This window comes from Monodelphis domestica, chromosome 2 (genome assembly GCF_027887165.1).
Source record: "Monodelphis domestica isolate mMonDom1 chromosome 2, mMonDom1.pri, whole genome shotgun sequence".
NCBI lineage: Eukaryota > Metazoa > Chordata > Mammalia > Didelphimorphia > Didelphidae > Monodelphis > Monodelphis domestica.
In genome coordinates, this window is record NC_077228.1 from 136,364,959 (window position 1) to 136,377,905 (window position 12,947).

A 12,947-nucleotide genomic window follows, 5' to 3' on the forward strand; every position below is an offset into this window, starting at 1 on the left:
GGTCACACACACAAGAAAATGGTAGAGTTGGAATTCAAGCTCAGTTCCTTTGACAACAAACTCAGTATTCTTTCTGGATTACACACAGCAACGAGATCTAGAAAATTTACCCTGGGGATGACACTATTGTGCATAGAAGAAGCACCTTTCAGTTCACCCTATAAATTGAAAAAAAAGGGAGAGGGAAAGTATAATGGAAGAAACTGAAGCCAGTTAAAATTTAAGAAGACACATCCAGAGTAATCAGCAACTATCCTGTTTTAAGAATCCAAGAATTTTTGTGTGTGGGTATAGCCTGAGGACAAAACCAAGCTTATTACTTTTCCCTACAAACTCTCCCCTCTTCCCAATTTGTCCACTATTGTCCATAAGCACATTATTAAATCTATCATTATAACCACTATGTGAGCAAAATATTATGTAGTTCCAGGTTTTAAAAAATATGGTGGGTTTTTTTTTTAAACCCTTACCTTCCGTCTTGGAGTCAATACTGTGTATTGGCTCCAAGGCAGAAGAGTGATAAGGGCTAGGCAATGGGGGTCAAGTGACTTGCCCAGGGTCACACAACTGGGAAGTGTCTGAGGCCTGATTTGAACCTAGGACCTCCCATCTCTAGGCCTGACTCTCAATCCACTGAGCTACCCAGCTGCCCCCCCAAAATATGTTTTTTTTAACTAGACCTAGGATTTCATTGATGTAGGTAATCCCCTGGACAATGCATATTGGCAACTTGCCATTTTAGAGAGTTATCCTCATGGCATGGACAGGTTAAGTGAATGTCCTAGTTCACACAGAAAGTATATGTCAGAGGTGAGACTTGAACCCAGGTTTTAAACCCAATCTTCCTGACTCCAGTGTCCATCCTCTGCCCCATGACACAATCCCTCTTGCTTCTATGCTATTATGTAAGCAGAGAATAGGATTGTACTTACTTAACTGGGAAATCAAATAATTAGGAAGGCTAAAATTTTTTAGTCTTCTACTTTTCTACCTTACATATAGCCCCTGGCATTTTTCTAATTAAAATTTTGTGAGGTTTATAGAGCTAATGTAAACAAAATATTGTAATGAAAACTCCATTCTTCATGTTAAGTTGCACCTGACCTAGGTTCATGAATCATCCACAGAATTTGTTTGGTCAAAGGGCAGACTAGAGATTGAAGTAAAGGGAAGAATGGTATTTCCTTTCTCTATAACCAATCCCCCCCCCCCATACACTCACAATTTACAAACATTTTTGTAACTGATTTAAAATTGTAATTTGTAATTGATGTAAAATGATTTGCAATCATTTGTTTTTAAAGTGATCTAAGAAATAGCATGACAAATGTGTAGAAATATTGGAATAAATAACATTTTTATTTAGAGCATGCTTGTTATTCAAGTTATGAGTGGGCCAAACACTAAGAAATTCCTTCTGTGCCCTTTTACAAGCAGAGACTGTGACAATATCCTATTTCACAGTCAAATAAAGGAATTGAAAATTTTATAGTAATTTGCCAAAATCAGAGGAAAAAGCAGAGTTGGACCTGACATTTAATGACTCCCTATCTGGACTAGACTAAGCTGGTCATACTGTCTCTCCTAATTCTATTAAAGACTGTTTTGGAAATTATTTGTGAAGAATTATTGTTGAGAATGAAGGGGTAATCCATCAGTATTTAACCAGCTGATCAAACTTGACTGCTTTATCACCAAGATGGTTGCCATAGTCACAACAACCCCCATCTCCACAGTAGACTGTTATTTCCCAGTGGTACTCACTCCCTTCCCCTGATTTGGCACTCCATAGTTAGTTCTGTCAGGGGTACGATGGAGCCAGTTCATACAGGCTATAAAAATCTGATTGTTAAATTTTCAGTGTGAGCATTTACGGCTAGGAAATTGACAAATGCTAGAAATAAAGACTGGTTTTATTGGATTTTTTAAATTTCTAGACTAAAGAAAATGATGGAGAAAATGTTAATAATGTAGATTAAATTTAAAAATGCATTCTGAGTACATTTACCTCACCCCATTCAGATCTGGTTATGAACAGAGTACTAGGCTTTGCCTACTCCTGAAATAAATACTTGTTGGATTCATTTGTTGGATTAAATCTCAAAGGTTCAAGAAATCAAAATATTGACTATCTTCACAAAGCATTTGGGGACTCCAAGTGTATTTTTTTAGAACTGATTTCCTATCAGCAGTAGTTCCAAATCAGAGTGTTTGAAATTAAAGATAGACATTTACTCACATTCCTTCAAAGGTTTCCTCCTGCCCAGGAGGAACTCAGACTCCTTTGTTGGATATCCAAGACCCAATGAAATCTGGTACTATTCTGTCATTCCATCTCTATGTCATAATGTCGCCCTCCATTTATGTTGTACATTCTGGCCAAGCTGGACAACTCACTGTCTACTGTATAGGCTTTATGCTTTTCCAGCTTTGTGTCTTTCCTTATGTGCCCTCCTTCACCCTTAATCCCTATTGAATACTCACTTACCCTTGAAAACTCAAACCAGATGCCACATGGATCTTTCTGGATGCTCACTATCAGTAATGACTCTCCCCCTAAAATCTTCCCTAACATTTTGTTGTGTACCTTTCTAAAGCATTTACTTGATCAAAATAGATGTAAATAATGGCATATGGCAAAGTGGATAGAGCCCTGGCCTTGGAATGAAGAAGATGAGTTCAAATCCTGCCTTAGACTCTTATTAGTTGTACAAGGATTTGAAACTTAACCCTATAGAACCTTAGTTTCTTCATCTGTCAAAAGAGGCCAATGCTTGTATTACCTACCTCAGAGGATTGTGGTAGTTGTAGGTGTTATATATTAATGTGAGTTACTATTGCTATTTTCTTTTTGTCTTAATAGTCCACTAGACCATAATCTCAGTGGGGCAAAGTATGGAATTTTATCTAATCTTATATTTCCACCAGTTCCTAGTATCAAGTTCTGCATACAGTAAAAATAATAAATGTTTATTTAATTTGAATTATGAGTATAACCTGAATAATAACCAGCTTTGTTCTCATCCCAGGATCTGGTTATTCCATCAGTTACTCCTTTATCTCAAAAACTCAAATTAAAAGGAATTGCAAGTGAATATCTTCAAATATCTGATGGAAGAATTTGGCTCACGATCCATAGTGCAATTATTCTGGTAACCTAAGCTCAAGCTAATTTAATTTTAGCTAGGCATTCATATTACTAGATTGGGTTTCTTTTTCTAGGAATTTTCAAAAGTCTCAAGTTTTCTTAAACTTTTAAAAAATTAAGGTCGTATTATTTTAAGTTACATTTATGTATTAATCCATAGTTAAATGCAAATAACATTAATGGTGCTCCTTCCCAAGTTTTGTAATTAATAATGCAGGCATATTCATACACACACACCAATGAGATAACACTGATAATCACTTTCCTTGATTATAATGATTGGCTCTAAACTCCTAACCTCATTTGAAGGAAATACTGACTCATGCAGTGAAATGATTCCTGGAACAAGGAACTGTTCATTTTCTATGATTACACCTGTAGGAGTGAATTACTATCCATTTAAAGCACCTTTTCAAAGTAAGAAATTAACCCTAGCATATGTATATGAAGCCAGAGTAGGATAATGAGATCTAGATTATTTTTTACTTTTGTTCTGTAGGTTCATTTTGACCTAGCTCCACAATGTGTCTAAAAGCAGATACCAAATGGAAATTTTCTGAGCGGACTCTAAATTTACAGCCTCAGTCTAGTTTCTCATCGAGAATGGATCCATATCCTTTTAACAGCAATTGATACCTTTATATTTGATCATCTTAGCAGAAAGGTCAAAAACTGAATCATTCATAAAGACCAATTTGTCTTCTCAGTCATACAAGTAATGGTGAAGGCATGCTCAAGGAATAATGAAGGAAGGAGAAAGAATCTACTTTAGCCAGGATTGGACCTTACTTCTTCTTTACCTGGAGTTTTCCTGAAAACTCATGTGGTGGGAGACTAGCCAAAGGGGACCCAGTCCTTTGGTCATGCACTGTCTATTCTTCCTGGTGGCAAACCATGTGGATGTTTGGGGAGCCTGCTTCTGAAAAAGTAGAAATGATTTCTTTAGAATTGTTGATCTAGAAACTTGTGTCAGTTGAATTAACTTAAAAACAAAAGAACTTTGATGAGGTTGGCCTTATAATAATCTGAGAGTCAGTAAAATTTTTAATAATCACCAATTTGGCAGATGGGGGAAAGAAACTCTTCAATGGCATTGAGATTGTTTAGTTGAATAAGACTTGCTCATTAGTAGAAGAGCATAAATAGAAAATGGAAAGTCCAGCCTGTCATAACAGAGAAAATGAGCAGTTCTTATAATTCAAGCACTTGATAGATATCTTCTGTTAGTCTTCGCAACACAACAGAAAGCTAAGTGGTTAGTAATTAGCTTCACTACAAGGTGTTTGAGCCCCAATAAGAAGAAAATGAGGTGTGATTCATGTACGTTTTCTCTAAGGTTACTTCCTACCTTCTCTTTATCTCGTAGATACCTACATTTTCTTCCTCATTGGAATTTATGATCCTTTATGTCCAAAGGACTATAAAACTGTTCATACCCTCTGATCCAGGAATATCACTATTAGGTCTATACTCCAAAAAGAGCAAAGAAAAAGGAAAAAGACCCAAATATGGATAACAGCTCTTTTTGTGGTGACAAAGCATTGGAAATGGAGGGTGTGCCTATCAATTAGAGAAGAGTTGAACAAGTTATGGCATATGAATGTGATAGAATCCTATTCTATAAGAAATGATGAAGGGAATAATTTTTGAAAAACCTGGGAAGACCTTTGTGAACTGATGGAAAATGAAGTGAGCAGAACCAGGAGAACAATCTACGGAGTAAAAGCAACATTGTAAGGGAAATCAATTGTGGAAGATTTAGTATCTTTTATCAATATTCACATTCTAAAATTCTATCCACCTTCAGACAGAGAATTGATGGACTCGGAGTACATATTGGAGCATTTCCCCCTTTTTCTTGATCCCCTCACCCCCGAAAATAGCAAGTGAAGAAATGTTCTACATGATTTCATATATATAATGGATATCATATTTCTAGCCTTCTCAATGGATAGGGGAGGGGTGGAGGGAGAGACTTTGGAACTGAAAGGTTTTTTTTTTTTTAAAAGCAGTGGTCCAGAAAATATATATACTAATGGGATTGGGGAGGAGAGAGATAGCAAGGACTATTTTTTTTTTTGCTTTTGCTTGTAATGCTAGCTCTTAGCACAGTGCTTGGCATATAGTAAACACTTAATATATGCTGGTTTTTTTATTACAGTGGATATCAGGATACCAGGTTCTAGTCTTGCATCTGCCACTAGCTCACTCTATGATATCTAGTAAGTTGCTCTCCTCTCTTGGGCTCTCAATTTCCATTTCTATAAAATAAGGGTTTGGGTGAAAAGAGACGATCTTTAAAGTCCTTTCCACTTCTAATAACTTATGGTTCTAAGGTTTATCTATAATCTTATGATTTACATTATGGGTCAAGACAAGCCCTAGAGCAGTGTTGGCAAAGGTTTTTCCAAGTTTGGGTGCTCAAACTGCAACTTCAAGCCACCTGTGAACCCCCGGCATTATCCCAGAGAGTGTGGGGGTTGGGGGACAGAGAGGAAGTGCTCTCTGGGCTGGACAGCAGGGCAGAGCATGCAAAAAATGTCCTTGGGCACTGGGAAGAGGGGGAATGAAGAAGCTCCTGGAGTGCCAGCTGGGCACATGTGCCAGGATTTTGCCAATGCTGCCCTAGAGTTGTGTAAAAACTAAATCACTTCTTTCTTCAGAAACAGCTACAACACTTGGTTCAGGTTAATAGTAAACTTACTGACTGCTACCTTAAGTAGATTGACTCCCCTTGCCAGGTCTGACTTGGAAGCATATTACTCATCTGTAATCATCTGAAAGAACAGGCCTAGAAAGGAAGTTCTTGCTTCTCAAGCTGATAATATCTCATAATTTTTCACAAAACCATTCTCCCTTAACCTTTGGTTCTCTCACCATTCAAGGAAGAATAGCTTTCCCCTCTTAATATGCATGACTTGAACTCTGCCCAAAGCCCTAGACTGTATCTTAATCTATTGCTCTATCAAGAGTAACTCTTCAATTAATACCTTTATCATCTTCCCTCACAATGAAAGTTCAAGTCCCTTGGCAGAGAACTCTTCACTTTTTAAAAAATAATAAACCATCTCTATCTCTAATGTATCACAACATTGCAATATTATGGTGTACTCCATTATTTGAAACACACAGTTTTATTGCAGAGTTCTCTCTTGTTGCCTTTTCTAAGACTTTAAATTAATCTACACTTTGCCAAAGCAACAAGGTTCAGGCTTCTTCATCTTTGAAATCAAGGTTGAGCCCAAATCAATCTTAATTGTTCAATGTTTGTATTTGTGAAGGTCACTCTGCCCACACTGATAAACATGTGTGCTGCCCTCTTTTTTTTTTTCATTAACCAGCAAAATCAGGATACATGACTACAAGATTCATAGCAGTATTTTCTGGGAAAAACCCAACTTCCTGTTTTCCAGACTACTAAAAAAATCATGATAACAGGTTTGCTTTTCTATGAAAGAAAAGGAGATTATCCTGATGGAACTTTGGAGATCATCTAGTCCAAGAACTCCCAAATGACAGAGAAGGAAACTGAGGCCCAGAAAGGTAGATGACTTGCTCAGATTTACAGAGTAACTTTTACTCTCAGGTATACTGACTACAAACTGAGTACTTTTCTCCCTTCACAATACTATTTTTTTAATATAATGTACTTGGGTCAGATGCCCAGAAGTTTTAAAAATATCATCCCATACCCATACCCATACCCATACCTATATCCCATACCCATACATATTTTATATATGTAAGATAAAGAAGAAGTGAAAAACAAAGCTAAATTATTGAACAGAGAAATATGTCCCAGTGTAAAACAATATTAAATGTCTGTGAAGATTGGAGCAAAGAGGTGATTTGGATAGAGAAACCAAGCCTGGAGTCAGGAGACCTGGGTTCAAATCTGGTCTCAGATACTTCCTACTTATGTGACCCTGGGTAAGTTACTTAACCCCAATTGCCTAGCCCTTACTGCTCTTCTCTCTTAGAACTGATACCTAGCATCAATTCTAAGCCAGAAAAGAAGTGTTGGGTTTTTTTAAAATGCCTATGAAGGTCTATTCAACTCTAAAGTCTCTGAGGGAATGTCCCAAATCAAAGGTTACAGAGGATTCTATAAGCATAGGTCATTCTACCCACTCTGATAAGCATATATATATATACCCCCATGACCCCTTTGTCACTCTTTCAGACACTGTCATATGAAGCTTAGTAAAACTGAAGCATATAAATATAATCTTCATAGCTATATGTTATAGGTAGGAAGCATAGTACTTGGCACATAGTTGGCACTTAAGTGATTTTCCATTCATTTGTTCCTTAAACATACTGAAATATAATCATAATACTGACCATTTAAAGAGGAAATGAAGGACTTTCCTAAAGCTTACAGCACCAAGGAACATGACATAACTTCCTACCTGGCTGTACTCCTTTGGATTCCATCATGTCCCTAAGAATCTTGCCATTAAGGAACTCAACATCCTTTGAGATTGTATTATTATATACTTTCTCCTCCACTTTTTCATCTTTCTTGTGTTAACATCTGCCATTAGATTGTAAATTCCTCAGAATCAGGAAACATAGTACACAGAGACGGATACATTATGGCAAATTGAATGTAATGGACTTCTCTACTAGCAGCAATGCAATGATCCAGGACAATTCTGAGGGACTTATGAGAAAGAACACTATCCACATTCAGAGGAAAAATTGTAGGAGCAGAAACACAGAATGATTGATCACGTGGTTCCGTGGGGATATGATTGGGGTTTTGGCACTAAAAGATCACTCTATGATATGAATATGAATAATATAGAAATAGGTTTTGAACAATGATACATGTATATCTCCCAGTAAAATTGCTTGTCAGCTATGAGAGGGGGAGTAAAGAGGGGTGAGAAAAATCATGAATCATGAAACCATGGAAAAATATTATAAATAAATAAATAATTTAAGAAATTGTAAGCTCTCTGAGGGCAGGAATTCTCTTCTTCATATTTGTTTCCCCAATGCTTAGCACAATAACTGGCTGGTAGTAGGCACTTAATAAATTTGTATTAACTGATGAGTATTTCTGACACCTTTCCCATATAATGAATACATTTTCAAAAAATGTATTAGCTCTCTAAGCTTTTATATTAAGGTCTAGGTCTCTGAACAATTTTTTTTGATGAACATTATTGTTCTTGTTTCATGACCATGCAATTATGGCCAATTTGTAATTTGTCTACAAGCATTTCTCTAGTATGGGATAATCTTTATTCCATATCATAGGAAGTTCAGAAAGTACAAAAAACTCATGGAGTTCCAGAAACAACTGCAGAAAATACATTATGGATTTTTAATAGCTCATAAGCAATCAATACAACTAGCTCCCATCATTGTAATCTATTTTCTTGAAGGTGCCAAAGAGTATGTTCATACCTTCTCTATAAGAAGATAAAGCCTCATACAAAGGTTCAACACCATGTAAATTCATTAAGTTAATTGGGATAGATGAGAAGATAAGGAAGAAAAATCTTTTGATTAATCCCCTACACCTAAATCCCTTAAGAAATGTCAGATGTTTTTTTTTTATTCCAAAGTTTATTACTAACAAAACAAATGTTTAAATATATGATCAAGAAAAAAGAATCATATGTTAAAGGATTGCACTACTGCAAATGTGAATAATATGGATATAGGTTTTGAACAATGATACATGTTTTAACTCAGTGGAACTGCTTGTATTATTTGGGAGGAGGGATATAAGGGGGGGTCATGAATCATGAAACCATGGAAAAATATCCTAAATGAAAAAAGGGAAAAATTTCTTTAATCACTTCAAAAAAAAAGAAAAAAGAATCACAGCATCTCAAGAGTTAGAAGAGTTTCAGACGCATTACTAACACATACTTAAATAAGAATGCCTTCTCTGATATATCTTGCAAGTAGTCTCATCTAGCCTTTGTTTGAAGACCTCAGTTAAGGGAGAACCCACAGCTACCAAAGGCATTTCATTTCACCTTGGGGTAACACTAAGTTTTAGAAAGTTTGTTTTTTTTTTTAATATCCAGGCAAAGCCTACCCCTCTTCAATTTTACTTAGAACCACAAAGAACAAGTCAAACCCCTCTTCTACATAATGGGTATTTAAGGGCAGGTAAACAGCTTTCATAATTGTCCTAGGATTTCTTCTTTCTAAGCCAAACATCCCCGGTTCTTTCAACCAATGCCTATATGCTATGACCTTGAGGCTTTGCTATTTCTGATTTCTCTCTTTTTGATGGAAGATTAACAAGGTAATAACAAAAATTTCTTTTTGCTACCATATTACTTTATCAACTTCTGTTTATTGTGTCTTGTGACAATCTTGTTTTATGAAACCCTAAATTTACCCCTGTCCCATGGGATCTTGCTTTCAAGAAACTCTTAGATTGACTCTTTGTTCCAGACTGAATAACAGACCATCCAGCACCCATTGAGCACCCTGGATGAGTGGTAGAGGTAATAAAATCTTAAATAACTTTTTTATTTTCTTAGTTTCTCTTACTGTATTTAGGCCTCTTCCAAATACTCTAGCCTCAGGCTACAATCTCTTTGATTATACTCCATATACTCCATAAATATAACCCCAAGTTCTTTAGTTCAATGGAAATTCCCAATCTTGGTGTTTTTCCCAGAGACATTGTTTCCAGAGTCTCAGAGCTAGGTGGCTCTGTGTGGTGGCCATAAGAGCATTGTCTCCCTTGTTCTGATAAAAGATGTATTCTTTTGTTAACTGCTTTGGTGGTTCTGTGTTTTTCCAAGTTGACACTTGTTAATAATAGCAATTTTTTTTCAGATAATAAAAATATCTTTATTTAAATGACTTGCTATCTTTCTATATCACTGGAGATGAAAAAAAACAGGCTTGTAGAATTTTAATGACTTGATAGGCTATGAAAAAATGTAAAGGGATTCCATATTTGCACCGTATGTATCTTTTTTAAAAAAAGATATTTTATTTTCTCAAATATATGTAATAATAATTTTCAACATACATTTTCTGAAATTATAAGATCCAAACTGTCTCCCTTCCCTCATCCCTCTTGGAGATGGTAAGCAATTTGATCTAGGTTATACGTGTATTATCATATAAAACATACTTCCGTATTGGTCACTGTTTCAAGAGAATACTCCTATAAAACTACCCCCCAAATAAAACTATAAATAAATGAATGTGACTAATAGTATGCTTTAATCTGCATCTGACTTCAAGAGTTCCTTCTCTCAAGATGGATGGCATTCTTTGTCAGAAGTCCTTTAGAATTGTTCGAGATCATTGTATTTCTGAGGGTAGCTAAATCTTTCACAGTTGATCATCATACAACATTGCTATTACTGTGTACAATGTTCTCCTGTTCTGCTTATTTGTTTCTGCATCAGTTCTTGTAGATCTCTCTAGTTTTTTTCTGAAATCATCCTCCTTATTATTTCTTATAGCATAATAAGTATTCCATCACCAACATATGCCATAATTTGTTTAGCCATTCCCCAATTGATGGATATCCCCATAATTTCCAATTCTTTTGTGCCTTATATATCTTTAAGAATTTTATATTGCATGCTTAAATATATAAAAATGTTCCTAAACTAGACCAAACTAAATTTAGATTCTTATTTTCCTTTTTCTTCTACTTTTATCCTTCTACAAAACCATCCCTTTAATTACTCCTGTTCCTTTGTTGCTTTTCCTTTGCCTTGACTTTAGAGGTGTGGACTGTAATTTTGACTTTGAACAGGCCCAAAGCCAATGGGCCTCCTCCTACATCTTTACTGACTTTCTTATGTCTTTACTGACTTTCTTATGAACTCTTATGACTAAATAGACAAGTGGATGATCTTGCAGATTTAGAGGACAATTTATTTTGGTTTTACCATATTCTTATTCAGATCAAAAGGCTGCTTCATATATAGTTCTATAAAAGGTGGACCTCAAGCATGTTCAAAATCCTAGTTAAGAGGAATCTTAAGCTGCTACTCAAGGATATTTTAGGGAAATTAAGTGCTTGATCAAAATTCTGCCCCTGAATGCAGCTTGACCTTTCTAGGCAGATTAGATATATTCCAGAAGAGTTGTCTCAAATATACATATATAAATGGGATCACCTTTCCTTATCAATTCTCTATTATAGATTTATTCCAATATAAAAGTTATTTGTTTGTTACATGAATATCCCCAGATTTCTCCCATCTTCTCTCCCCTTCCCACATCATTTATTAGGGTTTTTTTTTCCCTAAGGTGATCAGGGAAAACAGAAAAGAACCTATATGTTCTAAAATATTTATAGCAGTTCCATTTGTGGTGGCTAAGAACTGGAAATTGAGGACATGTCCATCAATTGAGAAATGGCAGAACAAGTTGTGGCATATGATTGTGATGGAATACTACTGCACAGTAAGAAATGATGAGCAGGTTAATTTTAGCTAACATTTATATAGTACGTACTTTTTGTCAGGCACTGAGCTAAGCACCATATAAAGGTTATCTTATTTGATGTGCACAATAACCTTGGGAAGCAGGGGCTATTAATATCTTTATTTTATAGATGAGGAAACTAAGGCAAACAGAAGTTGAATGACTTGCCCAAGGTCACAAAGCAAGTAAATATCTGAGACTGGATCTGAGCTCAGGTCTTTCTGACTCCAGGCCAGCACTCTATCCATGTAGCTGCCTCAATTATTAATATTAAAAATTATTTTACATATTTGTCATGGATTATACATATTGCTCTGACTGTACTTTCTTTATATTTCATTACTACACATCTTCTCATATTTCTTTGTATTTTTATTCTATTACAACAGCCTCCTGCGTGATTTTCCAACCTCTAGTCTTTCTGCCCTTCTGTCCACTTGACTCAGCTGTCAAAATGATATTCCCAAGACATACATCTGAGCAAATCACTTCCCTGCTCAAGAAGCTACAATGGCTCCTTGCTTCTACACCAAAATGCAAATTATTCTGCTTAGTATTTCAAGACTCTCACCAGCCAGTTCCCACACCTACCTTTTCAGGTTTTTTGCCAGTTGTTCACTTTTTATATGTTACATTCCTGCCAAAATTATCTACTTGTTCCCCATACATTAACCTCCCATCTTCCATCTGTGAGCCTTGGCCCAGGCTTTTCCCCATGCCTGAAATGCTCTCCTACCTAAACCTAGTCTCCTAGCCCCTCTGGCTTCCTACAGGGATCAGTTTGAGGACTAACCCCTGCCTATTTTTTATGCCCACAGTTGCTAGTGATTTTTTTCAGTCATACCCACATGACTTTGCATGTATTTGGTATTACTTTATGCTTATATATCTAGATACATACTGTTTCTCGCCAATCAAGATGGCACTTTTTGAAGGCAGGAATTGTATCACTTTTATCTTTATATCTTCAAAATCTAGCAGAGTGCTTTGAATATGCAAAGAATGCAATAAATGCTTGTTGAATAAATTAAATCATATTCATCATTTTATTGGAATTTGTAAAATAAACAAATATATTGTTATGTTCACATGCCATACTTTATTCTTCCACTCACCAAACAGGAGTAATTTCCAAATTTTTACCATTACAAATAGTGCTGTGAAGAATATTTTTGCACTTTTTCTCCCTGATGATTTTCTTTGTAATGAGATCATTAGGTCAAAGGGCACAAAAAGCTTTGTGGTTCTTTGTGTGCACTTCCATATTGCTTTCGGAGAGAAATTTTATTCCAATTATGGATCTATTGTGGCTATGTGTTCCATAGTCCTATCAACACTGAATTTTATCATATTTAAACTTACCTTA

General features: G+C 35.7%; 1 protein-coding gene and 1 long non-coding RNA gene across 12 annotated transcripts in view; one reads left to right on the top strand and one right to left on the bottom strand.

The window, feature by feature from the left end:
• LOC130457153 (uncharacterized) overlaps positions 1 to 8,104 on the top strand; it is a 42,696-nt gene extending 34,592 nt beyond the window's left edge. The window contains exon 3 of the long non-coding RNA XR_008916230.1: positions 4,515 to 8,104. This is a non-coding gene — a long non-coding RNA (uncharacterized LOC130457153). The remainder of the gene's footprint in view (positions 1 to 4,514) is intronic.
• Positions 1 to 12,947, bottom strand: part of ENAH (ENAH actin regulator) — a 254,249-nt gene that overhangs the window by 206,744 nt on the left and 34,558 nt on the right. The window contains exon 1 of one of the 11 annotated variants that reach the window (XM_056816003.1): positions 2,240 to 2,326. The exons of the other annotated variants lie outside the window; for them this stretch is intronic. The gene's annotated coding sequence lies outside the window, so the exon portion shown is untranslated. Of the gene's footprint in view, positions 1 to 2,239; positions 2,327 to 12,947 lie in introns of those variants that run through there. 11 annotated transcript variants of the gene reach the window in all.